Genomic DNA, 13,764 nt, shown 5'->3' on the forward strand with positions numbered 1-13,764 from the left:
GTGTGTGTGTGTGTGTGTGCGCACCTGGAAAGTTTGGCGACAGTAAAAGGTCCCTGAAAGTGCAATGGCCAAAAGTTACTTCTAAATGAAACACAGCTGAATCGAGGGTGCTTCTGGTAGGTTTCATTGGCTTTGTCTTGTGTGATCTCATTGGAGCCCTGGTTCTGAACACACAACTTGCACAGTTCTACTGCATGCTGGTGCAGACACCAGTGCAAAGCCAACGAACCCTGCCTGGAACGCCTTGGTTCAGAGGAAAGGCTGTGGAATGTTATCAATCGCAATGTTTCTGCTTTGCATAGAAAATTTTCTATTCCTACAACATAATGGATTAACTTCCAAAAAACTTTGAATTCTTCCTTACCATCATTCCTCAGTATATGACAAGTTAGTAAATCTTTGGATTGTATCACATTCAAATGTTTGGTTTTAGAAATTGCTGCTCAAGTTGCTGATTTCTTTCCAAAAAAAAATCATTAAATGAATTGTATTTTAGGATTAGGACAAAATGTCCAACAGTTTCTGAAATGACCCTATAATACTTCTGTCATTTTGTACTGTGTATTTATGAAGCAGCATTGTCAGAACTGAAAAAAAAAATTCAACTCTGAAAAACAAGGCAGATTCTGTAAATCTGGAAATATCAAATATTCAGAGACTTAATTCTTTATGTAAAAATAACCATAGAGATTCATCCCATTACTATGTAAGTTTTCTTTTCTCTATAATAAGTGACAGTTAGATGTATATCAAATAACTGTTTTTAAATAAATTTCTTTATGATTTATTATCAGTACAGGTATGATTTCTATGCTTATTTCATATGTCACTATACCCTGTGTTGTGCAAAAATCTTTTTCAAATGTGAGCAGAAAAACTGTGAGCAGAAAAAGTTGAAGGAATATGGTGTTTTATAACTACCTCAAATCTCATTACAAAAGACACTGACTTGCACCAAGGGTACTGAGTAGAAAAAAGTGAAGAATGTCAGACTATCTTTAGTATTTCTTTAAGCCTATTTCTTAGTGCACAGTTCTAGAAATGGTAGGATTTCCCTACAGCCAAAACAGTTCTCAGGGGTTCAAAATTCCACTGGCACTTCTTGCTTCATGAGCTGGAAAACACAGCTGCTAAGCAAACTCTTTTGACACATTCTTGTAAAAAAAAAAAAAAATCTCAGGACTGATCAGTGAGATTTTCAAGGAGCTGTATGCCTCCGAAAAAAATTTAGCAAAGAGAAGACAGACAGCTCTCCGAGTTAAAATCACTTGCCTGAGTAGATTCGGGGTTGAAATATTCCATATGCACCTGGTAAACTTTTACACTTGCTGGAAGAAAATCCCCTTGCCATTTACTCAGCATTCTAAGTATTAGCACACCACATTCCTGCTGAGAAGCAAGCTGTGTCATGCGTCTTTGGAAAGAGATCAAAAGAAGTTTGTTTTCTATATTTCACTTTTGCCGGGGAACATACCGAAATCTCCCATGGCTATTTGGTTTTCAAGTCATTGGCGGGATCTCTGACTCCAGTGTTCTCTCTCAGGGGAGAAATGGTTGAATTTGTACCTTCCAGTGGGGCCTAGCAGAGTAAATTAGATACATTGGGAAAACTAGGTACATTTTTTTAAATGAAAGTCAGTCTCAGTATAACTAGTGTTCTAGAATTATGAAGGAGTTAATGTTGAGAGATGCTTCCTGAGGGAAGCCTTTGAAGGAGGCCTAGAGGGACATGGAAAGGGAAGGGAAGGGAAGGGAAGGGGAGGGGAGGGAGGGGAGGGGGAGGGGAGGGGAGGAGAGGGGAGGGGGAGGGGAGGGGAGGGGAGGGGAGGGGAGGGGAGGGGAGGGGAGGGGAGGAGAGGGGAGGGGAGGGGAGGGGAGGGGAGGAGAGGGGAGGAAGGGAGGGAAGGGAAAGAAGGAAAGGAAAGGAAAGGAAAGGAAAGGAAAGGAAAGGAAAGGAAAGGAAAGGAAAGGAAAGGAAAGGAAAGGAAAGGAAAGGAAAGGAAAGGAAAGGAAAGGAAAGGAAAAAGGAAAGGAAAGGAAAAAGGAAAGGAAAGGAAAGGAAAGGAAAGGAAAGGAAAGGAAAGGAAAGGAAAGGAAAGGAAAGGAAAAAGGAAAGGAAAGGAAAAAGGAAAGGAAAGGAAAGGAAAGGAAAGGAAAGGAAAGGAAAGGAAAGGAAAGGAAAGGAAAGGAAAGGAAAGGAAAAAGGAAAGGAAAGGAAAAAGGAAAGGAAAGAAGGAAAGCTAACTCCCCGAGATGATGGCTTCTTGATTCAGAATGTCATTGCAAGAAGAAATGGTGGGAAGGCCAGGGAGTGGACATCTGAACAGGACCAATAGGGGAAAAGGAAGGATGCAGGGGCCCCATTAAACGACCCAAGCCGTTGTCCACACAGCAGCCTCCCACCCTTCAGCCCCTCTTATCCCGAAGGGAGAAAGCTGTTATTTTGGTTTCTCCATGGCATATGTCGCCTTTTTGCCCCATTCTTTGTGGGAATGAAGCTAGCTTGGCAGGCCTCTAGATGATCACCAGCACACCCGATGCACCTTGCCGCATCCTTTCTCCATTTCCAAGAATTCATAGTTGGAAGATCAATTGAGTTTATCTTTTGCAGAGGGATATGCACAGAGATTGCGTGTCCTTCTCTTCTCTGAGATTGAAATGCTTTGTCTTGGTTATGACTGGTCCTTGTTTGTTTTGGTGTGTATGTGTGTGACCATGTTAGGGTGATGTACCTGTGCGCACCACACATGTTTGGAGTCCAGAGAACAACGTCAAGTGTCAGTCTTCAAGTGCCTTTTGCCTTTTGATTGAGACGGGGCCTCTCATGGGTCCGTTTGCTCCCTTGCATGGGACTCACATGTTTTCAGGAATCCTCCAACCTTTGCCTCCCATCTCGACATTGCTGGGATTATAGGCGTACACGACAGCATCTAACTAATGCCTGGATTTTTATGTGGTTTACAGGGAGCTCAAGTCAAGCCCTTGTGTTTATGAGATAGGGTCTCCACTGACTGAGTCATGTTTCCACACCCAGCCTTTATCATTTCTTTTTTACACTGCCCCTCTGCCTTCAAAAACCTTACTATCTTTTATTGTCCTAAACTGACAAGACCCTCCTTGAACGTGCTTGTTGAAACTACATTCACCTAATCTCTAGTTGATTCCTACCTTGGGGCTCAGTATTGGTCTCCCCTCCTTGAGCCTTAAGTTAGGTAACTCTAACTTTACAAGTGATTGACATGACTGTCAAAGTGTTAATAAAATAATCTTTTTTTATTTTTATTGTTTTATTTTATTTTATTTTACAATACTATTCAGTTCTACATAACAGCCACAGATTCCCTTGTTCTCCCCCTTCCTGCCCCCTCCCCTTCCCCCCAGCCCACCCCCCATTCCCACCTCCTCCAGATCAAGGCCTCCCCCAAAGAGTGAGATCGACCTGATAGACTCAGTCCAGGCAGGTCCAGTCCCCTTCTCCCAGATTGAGCCAAGCGTCCCTGCATAAGTCCCAGGTTTCAAACAGCTAACTCATGCAATGAGCCCAGGACCTGGTACCACTGCCTAGATGCCTCCCAAACAGATCAAGCCAATTGACTGTCTCACATATTCAGAGGGCCTAATCCAGTTGGGGGCCCCTCAGCCTTTGGTTCATAGTTCATGTGTTTAATAAAATAATCTTAATGGTCTCCTAGAATCCACAAATATTGCCAAGTGTTTACAAAGATGTTATAACAGGACATTTCATTAAAAAATATGGTGAAGTTAATATTTTCCATTCATTTCTGCTCTTTCTAGCTTTTTCTTCTCAGTTAACAGAATCTCTGTCAAATCAAATGCTCTAAAGAAAGACTTCAAAACATCCTTGATCCTTCTGCTCTCCATCCGAACACTCAACCTACCAGTAAGGAATCTACCACTAATCTCATGAGTTCATTCTCGGTGTAGACCACATTGCCCAGGCCAAAGGTTTTCACTGGATATTTGGAGACATCTCTTTAGATATGGTGAGTTATATTTGAATGGGGGAAAAATGAATAAAAAAGGAAAGTAACATAACTGCTCCTAGGTATGATGGAGGAGAAAGTTTATTATAGACATGTAGGAGAGCATAGTCAGAGGCAGAGACATCTGGGAGAGTCTAGAGTGGTCATGTGAGGAGAGGGGTGAGAGGAGAACCAGGTGCAGCAGTCAGGAGGCCCAAAAAGTGGGGTAGCCAAAATGGTTGGATTATATGGGGAGGAACATCTTGGGGGTGGGGAGGACAGCCCAGCCCAATATCTGGGCTGGAGAAGTTTGGGACAGGATGTACGGGTATGCCAGCCAGCAGAACCTTACTTCTGCCATCTGTACTGGGTTTGAAACCTAACAATATTGAATACAATTTTTTTTTTAATAGACAGAGAGTCTTGCTATATTGTTCAGGCTGATCTCAGTTTTCTGGGCTCAAGCAATCCTCTTGTCTTAGCTTTCCAAGTTGCAGGAACAAGAGGTGTATGCTTAGCTTGACTGGATTTTAAATGTTAAATCAACCTTGGTCCTGATGTATTTTAGCATATTGGTGAATTCAGTTTGCTAATATTTGGTTGAAGATTGTCTGTGTTCCAAAAGGATCCTGGCCTGCAACTTTGTTTGCTTGTACTCTGCAGATGCTGAGAATCAGGGACAGGATGTCCTCTAACCTCTGGTAACTTTTGTTCAGTGCTGGCAACACTCAAATTCCTTAAATCTCCTATAGAATTCACCAGTGCAAATAGCCCAGTCTCTTTAATCCCTGGGATAAATTTAGGATAAAACTTCAGTTCCTCACAAAATGGTACTGGTTAATTTGAGGGGGGAACAAAGAGTATTATGCATGTACCAACATGCCTCACTTTGAGGCATACATGCATCATCACGTGTGAATTGTATACAGCCAGCTTGTAAGAAAGGTGCCAAGCATGGTGGCACACATCCCTAATCCCAGCACTCCGGAGAGGGCAACACAGATTTCTGACTTCAAGGATTACGTAGTGACACGGTCTCAAAGAAAGAGGGGGGGGGGGCTCTGCTGGCTTGGGACAGTCCCCTCCACTCTCTTCCAAGACTCTGAGATTGGATGTGTGAGGAGATGGCTAGGGCCAAACTGGAAAAAAATGTTTTTGTTTTTGTTTTTTGACAACTGTGTCCGGTTTAATTACAAATAAGAAAAGGATCACCACGTGGCTACATCTCTTCCTTCTCATGAATCTCCCCAACTCCTAGGTCCTCTTGACCCTTTTTAAGTATGAATAACCATAGTTGGTTAGGTCAAAACCTGACCTTGATTTGGTCAAAAACATCCTTCAAAGATGTTGATTATAATTCAAAGAGATACAAAACTTAGCACTTCTGTAATATTAAAATAAAAACTGTTGATGTAACCAACCATCTTATTAAATAAGAAACACAGAAACAATGTAAAAGAGAAAGCCGAGAGGTCAGAGGTCAGAGCTCAGAGCTAAAATCTCACCCTTCCGCCTGCGGTGTCCCAGCTTCCCGAAAGAGACTATTTCCTGTCTGTTCGTCTATTTATAGTATTTTGTTCTGCCTTCTCATTGGTTGTAAACCCAAACACATGACTGCCTCATCACTGTCTGAATGTACAGCCCCCTAGGTCTTAAAGGCATGTCTCCAATGCTGGCTGTATCCCTGAACACACAGAGATCTATGGGATTAAAGGCGTGTGCCACCACCGCCACACTCTGTCTATGCCTCTAATAGCTCTGACCCCTGGGCAACTTTATTTATTAACATACAATCAAAATCACATTTCAGTACAATTAGAATACCACCACAAAAAACAAAACAAAAACCAACCAAATGACTTGATTTTTTAAAAACCCAAAATACGAATAGCTGCCTGAAGAGGAGATCTTGATTCTTTCACTAAACATATTCTTCTCATATCCACAGGAGGCCATCCACAGGAGGACAAAAGTCAAAATGAATCCATTACTCATTTCCTCTTCTTGTGGCTTTTCTTATTAGACCTTTCAGGAGACTTGGAGTGACTCCTATGTCTGTGACTATGGTGGTGCCCTGGGGATTTAGAGCGGAATCTGTGTCGTCTGTCTCGGGACCTGCTTCGATGGCGTCGTGGACTCTTGCTCCTATGCCTTTCTTGGCGTGGAGAAGGGCTTCTTCTTTTGGGGGATCTACTTCGCCTCCTGGGAGACCGACTCCGACTCCTCCTGGAGCGCAGTGCAGGAGAACGTCGTGACTTGTTCAGGTCTCGGTAGCTTCTTCGTTGATGGTCAGGTGATGGTACTCTTTCCAGCTTCTCACCTTCTTCCTCCTCTTCACTGGATTCCACATCATCCATGTCCTTTTCTAGAGCACTAACTCGAGGCTCCAGTTGTTCAGCTTCCTCCAGCACATAGCGTTTCTGTAGCCGGGGCAAAATGATATCACAGACTCTCTCACTGTGCAGAAGTTCATCAATGAACTCATCTACGTGCATCAGTTCAAACTCCCCATTCCGGTTCTGGCTCTTGATTTTCCGATAGTCATTGTACAAAGGCTCCAGGTACTTGTAGCAATCAATTGCAGTTCCTGTGAGCCTCATGTAAAGTGCCCCCAACATCCGGACGTACTTGAAATCTTCATTTTTTATGAACTCAACAATGATATCCTTCTCAGGTTGAATCTGAAGCATCTTCAAGGTTAAACACAGAAAAGGAGTTGGCTTTATGTTTCCACCGTAGACACCACCCACAAACCTTAACTCCATGGCTTTGTCGACTACAAGCTCAGCCGTAAGTCCAAAGCACTCTTCTTTCCAGTACTTTGATTCATAGATCCGCGTGCGAATGATCTTCTCCACCAGATACTGAGGGTTGGTGCCATGGATGCTGTGGGCATCCTTCACCGTACGGTTCGCCATCTTAGAACGCTTTCGATTCTTTTTCCGTGGGCTTCTTCAATACGCCACCTCCAGGTTTTAAGAAAAGACGTCCAGAGGCGGAGGAAACCCTTCTAAGATGCGCAGGCCACCAGCTTGGAACGGGAAATGGCGGCGCCGCACCCTTCCCCGGGACTCAGCAAGACTGGCCTCAGAGATGGCGGAAGCACGTCAGGAGCCGCGGTGGGCGTGGCGAGGCGGTTGAGAACGCCAATCAGAACCAAGCTGTGGGCGGGGTCACGGCTGGCGAAAAGTTTTCTCCTCTGACTTCTCGTCCCGCTCGGGCGTGGAAAAAACGTTTATAAGAAATGTGATTTTCGGCCGGGCGGTGGTGGTGCACGCCTTTAATCCCAGCACCTGGGAGGCAGAGCCAGGAGAATCTCTGTGAGTTCAAGGCCAGCTTGGGCTACCAAGTGAGTTCCAGGACAGGCCCCAAAGCTATACAGAGAAACCCTGTCTCGAAAAACCTAAATAAATAAATAAATAAATAAGTAATTAAGTAAATAAATAAATGCACAGAACCAGGTGGTCAGTAACCGATTGCTTTACCCACCTTTAGATATAGGGAAGTCCGCTGAATCTTTTTTTTCCCCGAGATAGGGTTTCTCTGTAATATTTTTCTGTAATATTAAAATAAAAACAAAACAAGCCCAGGAAGCTTTTCTCAGAGCAGACTCGGGACTTGTAATGGTGAGGCACTGAATCCTGCAATCTGAAAGTATTAATATTGACTATTAATCTGTCATGATTTTTTCTTAAATCTACTTTTAAAAACCTTGAAAGCTAGAGATCAATTTCATATTACCATTCATACATTTCCCAAAATATAGAATTATATCTCACGGCCTGTAGCGTTGATCTAACTATTCTTTATCAATAAAAACTCAGGAGTCTGCTATCGGGGTATTGATCAGAGCAGCAATGGAGACATGACCAGTGACCTCCTCTGTCTCTCTCCTTCCTCAATCCAAAAGGGCCAGGAATCTTTCTAAGCTCCTCCCTACTGCTTCTGTCTATACGTCCTTGGTCCTCCAACACCTCTATGGTTAATTTGGGTCAGCTAGCAGCTGGCTCTGCCCGCTGATTCAAAGAAAACTATATCGTCAGTCTCAGGAGTGTCAGAGTGTGACCAAAATATCCCCCAACAATGGCCATTAACATACATCTTTAAATTTATTTTCGTTATTTCTATGAATCTTGCAAAACCCTTTCCCCCTAATCCAATGAGGATGTTTATGCTACTTATCTGGCCACTATTGAATTCCACGCCTACACAGTCAGAATGAAAACTTGTGAAGGTGTGGTTTCTGTGACGATTTAAGGTCCCAGTTCCAACGCTTTCCAGTTGGTGTCACTATGGCTAAGGTGACATCCACACAGCTGACATAAGACAGGAGAGGAAGAAGGATGCAAATCTGAAAATGTGGCTGAACCGGGCGGGGGGGGGACACGGATCTGGGGAGATGAGGATAAATGTGTGTCTGGGGGTGGGGTGGAAACACCAGAATTCTCTTATGGAATCAGTGGCTGAGAGAGCACATGTACCCGAGGCTGTGAGCGGGCACAACAGACCCGCAGACAAAGGTGGTTGGCATCATTGGCCTTTGCAGTGACGCGGCATATAAATCATCCCGGCCTGTATTGCAGTAGCACCCAGATCCCTGCTTACAGCTCCAGCGCTGGCTTGAGTCTGAGCCCCGCAGAAAGTGGTGGAGACAAGCCTCGGCTGCCTTTCTATCACCAGGGCTGGAGCATCGTCTTTTTCCCTGCATGTCGCTAGGACACGTGACAGGAAGTCTAAAGCAAACCTAGTGTTGTTTATTAAAAAGAGTTATCCCAGCTCAGAGTGTCTGAAAATTCTAGGATAAAAAATGTCTGCCTGGACACGTTATAGCTCCAAAATAAACAGTGCGTCCTTGAACTCCACCAGCTGTTTGGGTATTCACACATGTAGTGTAAATGGCAAGATAAAGACATTTATGTAACTAAACACTGCTCATCCACAAGGACTCCCTGGGTTTTTTTATTTTTTATTTTTATATATTTTTGAAATGGGAAAACATATTTTTCAGATCTTACTCCGTTGTTCAAGAAGGTAAACAGATGTATTCCTTAACACTCCCCACAGAACATATTGAGCTATTCACACGTACAGCGTGCTGGAGCTGAGGTTACACAAAGGCTGTCTGTTATGAAACCTGTCTCCACAGAACCATAATTTCCAGCGAGGATCTCATTTAAGACCATTTGTTGGTGACACACTTTGTGTGAAAGGTGATTTTTCTTATGAACATAGTATAATTCACATGTAAACCTTATTTTAATGAGTAGTTATTCCTCCCTGTCTCCTTCTTAAATTGAGAGGATTTAAATCTGTTTAAAATTCAGTTTTCCCTGTCAAGATGTTGAATACCTCTGGCAAGGAAAGGGCCTGGGTAAAGGTGAAGGGAATTCCAGGCATGGGTGTAAAATGATACTAAAGCCAACACAAAACAGATCGACTTGGAATCTGTGTTCCATTTTAAAACTACGAATTGATGATAATGTTCCTCCTGGGAACAGCATTCATTTGGAATTCTGCCAGAGGAATTCCGGTACGGTCAGCACCACCCTGACATCCAGAGGCTGGAGGAGTCTTTAGTTGAGTCTCAGTGGCCCAAGAGAAGTCTCAGGAGGGGTTTGTGAAGAAGACACCTGGGTCTTGGATACTCTTTAGCAATCCTACATTAGAGTTGTCCTCTTCTGTGGTGGTAATCTAATTGTACTGAAATGTGATTTTGATTGTATGTTAATAAATAAAGTTGCCCGGGGGTCAGAGCTATTAGAGCCATAGACAGAGTGTGGCGGTGGTGGCACACGCCTTTAATCCCATAGATCTCTGTGTGTTCAGGGATACAGCCAGCATTGGAGACATATGCCTTTAAGACCTAGGGGGCTGTACATACAGACAGTGACGAGGCAGTCACGTGTTTGGGTTTACAACCAATGAAAAGGCAGAACAATAATACTATAAAAAAGACGTACAGACAGGAAGTAGCTCTCTTTCGGGAAGCTGGGACAGCAGAAGGAAGGGTGAGATTTTAGCTCTGAGTTCTGACCTCTTGGCTTTCTCTTTTACATTGTTTCTGTGTTTCTTATTTAATAAGACGGTTGGTTACATCAACACTCTTCTGTCCCGTGAGGGAATGGTTCAAGACACAGGCATCAAACTTTGAGGATGGCCAGCACTCATATGCCAAGTATTTGCATATAACATAAACACACACTCCCTAAGTCACCTCTGGATTAATGCCAAATACAATGTAAGCACTATGTAAATGGTTGTTTGGCTGTGCCATTCAGGGGTAATGACAGGAAAATGGTTTGCTTTTGGTCACTACCGATGAAATATTTTGGTTTTGTTTGTTTGTTTGTTGTTGTTGTTTTTAAGATTCTCTTTTAGCTCAGGGTTGGCTTTGAATTCATTCTATAGCAGCAGCTGGCGTTGAACTCCTGACCTTCGTGCCTCTGCCTCCCAAGTGCTGAGAGTACAGGCTTTCACAGCGTGGCTGGCCAGATGTAACTTGTTTTCAAGCCATTTTTATGCACAGTTTGCTGAAGCTGCTGATGTGGAACTCAGAGATATGGAAGGCTGACTGTATTTCAGATTAGTCACTGGAATATTGAAATGAGCTGTAAAGGCTCAAGGGACCATGACTGTTCAGCAAAATAACAATAGCAGGTTCTACCCTAAAGCCTGAGATCTTCCACACCATCAAATTTTGGCCAGAATTATAGTTCCAGATCTGAAATTCCTTCCTTCCATCAAATCCAACAAGAACACAATTACCCCATATGAGTCATACTCCTACTGCACCAGTGGCCAAATCTTGTCAGGCAGATCAGTACTGTAGCATGCTGAACCCTAAAAGGGACATTTTTAATCAGCCCATTGCCCCCACCAAAGTTCAGGGAACATTACAGATAAGGAGGCAGAAAGACAAACAAACAAGAAAACAAAAAACCGTAAGAGCATGCCATGAAGTTCATCATTCTATCTCATTTTGGAGGTACAGTTTCACTGTGGACCCTTGGATGGCCTAGAACTCCTTAGACAGACAAGTCTGACCTCAAGTTCCCAGAAACCCAATGGCTTCTGTCTCTTCATGCTATGACTAAATGCATGCACTGCTGCTGTGGGGTATCATTCTGTTTGCTATGAATATGTGTTGCTATGATTGGTTAATAACGAAGTTGCTCTGGCCTATAGCAAGCCAGGATACAACCAGGCAAGGAATCCAAGAGAGAGACAGAAAGAAGAAAGGCAGAGGCAGAAGAGACACCAGCACCATCAGGAGAAGCAAGATGTGAAAGTACCAGTAAGCCACAAAGCCACACGGCAACTTACAGATTAATAGACATGGGTTAAGTTCTAAGAGTTAGCTAGTGAGAAGCTTGAGCCATGTAAATAATATAAGCCTCTGTGTGTTTACTTGGGACTAACCAACTTCAGGATGCAAATGGGAGAGATTTGTCCTGACTGAGAGATGGGCGGGACACAGGGAAACTTCTGACTACACACTGCCATACCCTTTGACAATTCTGTCTTCCTGATAGGGCATGACTATCATTTTCATGAATTCACACTAGGCGTGGTTACTGGCACTACACTTACACAAAATCAAGCCAGTAAAATTCCGGAATGGATGGGGGAAATGATCTCCATCTGGGCCACACACCTTAGTGAGAAACTATCAGCAGTTGATAGTTGTTGAGGGGAGTGGTGGGGAAATCACTGTTCTTTGAGAGTGCAGCCACTAGTAGGTGGCCTAAGCTTCAGTGAATGGCCCCATAAACATGCACACATGGGCAGCGTTAATTGGACTTAGTGGGGCACTAAAAACAACACCAGTAACAACATACGAAGTTAGGAGGGCAAGGGAGTGTTAAGAGGAAACAAGGGAAGGTTGGAGGAGATAATGGGTGGTATAAAAGACCACATTATGTTGTCGGCATGTATGGAATTCTCAGAGGATAAAAAAATAATGGCACAGGGAGAGTATACAGTTCTACACCTTTGACCAGGACATGATTATAAATGAGTTTTTCTCATTTTTTTGTTTTGTTTGATTGTAAGTGATATCCTGAATTTAAGGAGGAATTTCTGTTATTTATTAAGTGTCGCTGTTTACCATGTGAGAGAAGCCACAAGGCACAACAAAACCCACAATAAGAGTTTATTAAGGGAAGGGAATAGAAAAGATGTGCATAGGCCTATGGAATGACCGTGCAGGAAGAGAGAGAAGGAAGAGGCAGAACTCGCTTTTATAGGTTCCCCCTCTCACATGCGCATATGGGTTTACATAGCTATGCCACACATGGTAACGTGATCACAATGCTCACAGATTACGTGATCACACAGTGCACGGATTACATAGGATACAAGGCCCTAGGATGACTAAGCATCTTGCCTGACTACTGAACAGCACATGCTTGGGGAGTGGCTAGGAATTCTAACAATTTCTGTTGTACTGATACTTTGAAACTTAGGATCTTAACACTTCATTAAATTTAATGCATTCTTGAGCTGGGCATGGTAGGGTATGCTTTTAATTCCAGGCAGGAATAGGGGAGAGACAGAAGGCCCATACATTTGAGACCTGCCTGTCTCAAACAACAGCAAACAAAACACAACAAAAAAAGCTTGCATTTTGTCACGGATTTTTTTTTTTTTTTAAAGAAATGTCAACAGTATTGCGTCTAAGTTTAGACACACTAGTAATCTAAAACCAGGAAGGTTTTCAGAGAAAGAATTGCTGCCTGGGGCAGAGATTCATTTCACTCCCTAACCAATTGCTATACAGAACTAAGATTCCTGCCTGCTTCATCATCAAGCCCCCCCCACCCATCGAGAACTCCATCCAATAGGAACTGGACTAGAAGAGAGATCACCGTCAAGTTCTTACGATTGTATTTCTGTCCCTGCCATTAGTAGTTTGACAAAACCATTTGCTCTTGAAAAAGTGAGAAGACTGAGCTTGTGGATAAAAAGCCCAGTTTTTGAGATGGAAAAAAAAAATCATAGACATGGAACAGGTGAGATGGTTCAGGCGGTAAGGTGACTGCTGCCAAGGCTGGCCACCTGGGTTCTCCTTCCTGTTGGAAGGAGAGAACTGACTCCTGCAAGTTGACCCCTGGCCTCCATACATGGGTCCCACAGCACTAATATGCCCACATAGATACACATAACTAAATATTTTTAAACCACCATAATGCACTTACTACAGTGCCTTATGGATTGTCTCTGTGTGTTTTCTGAATATCGGGTTGCCACACATTCATTTCCCAGAGGACATAGATGTTTTCCCCAATACATATCAACACTGCTGAAAAATCACTATAAAATATTCTCACCATTAAAAGCAAGTTTTAAGACCTTTAGGACCTTTGATCCTGAACGCACACCGACACTTCCTCCCCTCATATGGACACTGACTTTACTTTGGAGATACTCTTTCTGCTGAGAACATGTGCCGATGACTAGTAAAGATGCAAAAATGGAAAAGTTTAAGAATGTTCCAAGACAAAAAAAAAAAAAAAATCTAAGTAGATTTGAACCCTGGTGAGTCTGCAGCTGGGCAGAGGGAGATGAGAATTTGCCACTGGTGGCATAAATTGCTCTAGAAAAGCCAGTGGCCAGTGTTAATTCACGGTAGAAAAAGGGTGGCGTGTTTCCTCTAGCCTGTATATATAACTCTGTGAGTTCAAAGCCACACTGGAAATAGCCAGAAATGGTGACACACACCTTTAATCCCAGGAAGTGATGGCAAGAAGCAGAAAGGTATATAAGGTGTGAGGACCAGGAA

At 43.2% G+C, this 13,764-nt stretch overlaps 1 pseudogene across 1 annotated transcript; it reads right to left on the reverse strand.

The window, feature by feature from the left end:
* Positions 1–5,442: 5,442 nt before the first annotated feature.
* LOC143268152 (pre-mRNA-splicing factor 38A pseudogene) lies at positions 5,443–7,051 on the reverse strand (annotated as a pseudogene). Its single transcript, XR_013043836.1, has one exon. The product of XR_013043836.1 is annotated as a pre-mRNA-splicing factor 38A pseudogene (transcript).
* Between the last annotated feature and the right edge of the window lie 6,713 nt (positions 7,052–13,764).

Source organism: Peromyscus maniculatus, chromosome 12, assembly GCF_049852395.1.
Source record: "Peromyscus maniculatus bairdii isolate BWxNUB_F1_BW_parent chromosome 12, HU_Pman_BW_mat_3.1, whole genome shotgun sequence".
NCBI classification, from domain to species: domain Eukaryota; kingdom Metazoa; phylum Chordata; class Mammalia; order Rodentia; family Cricetidae; genus Peromyscus; species Peromyscus maniculatus.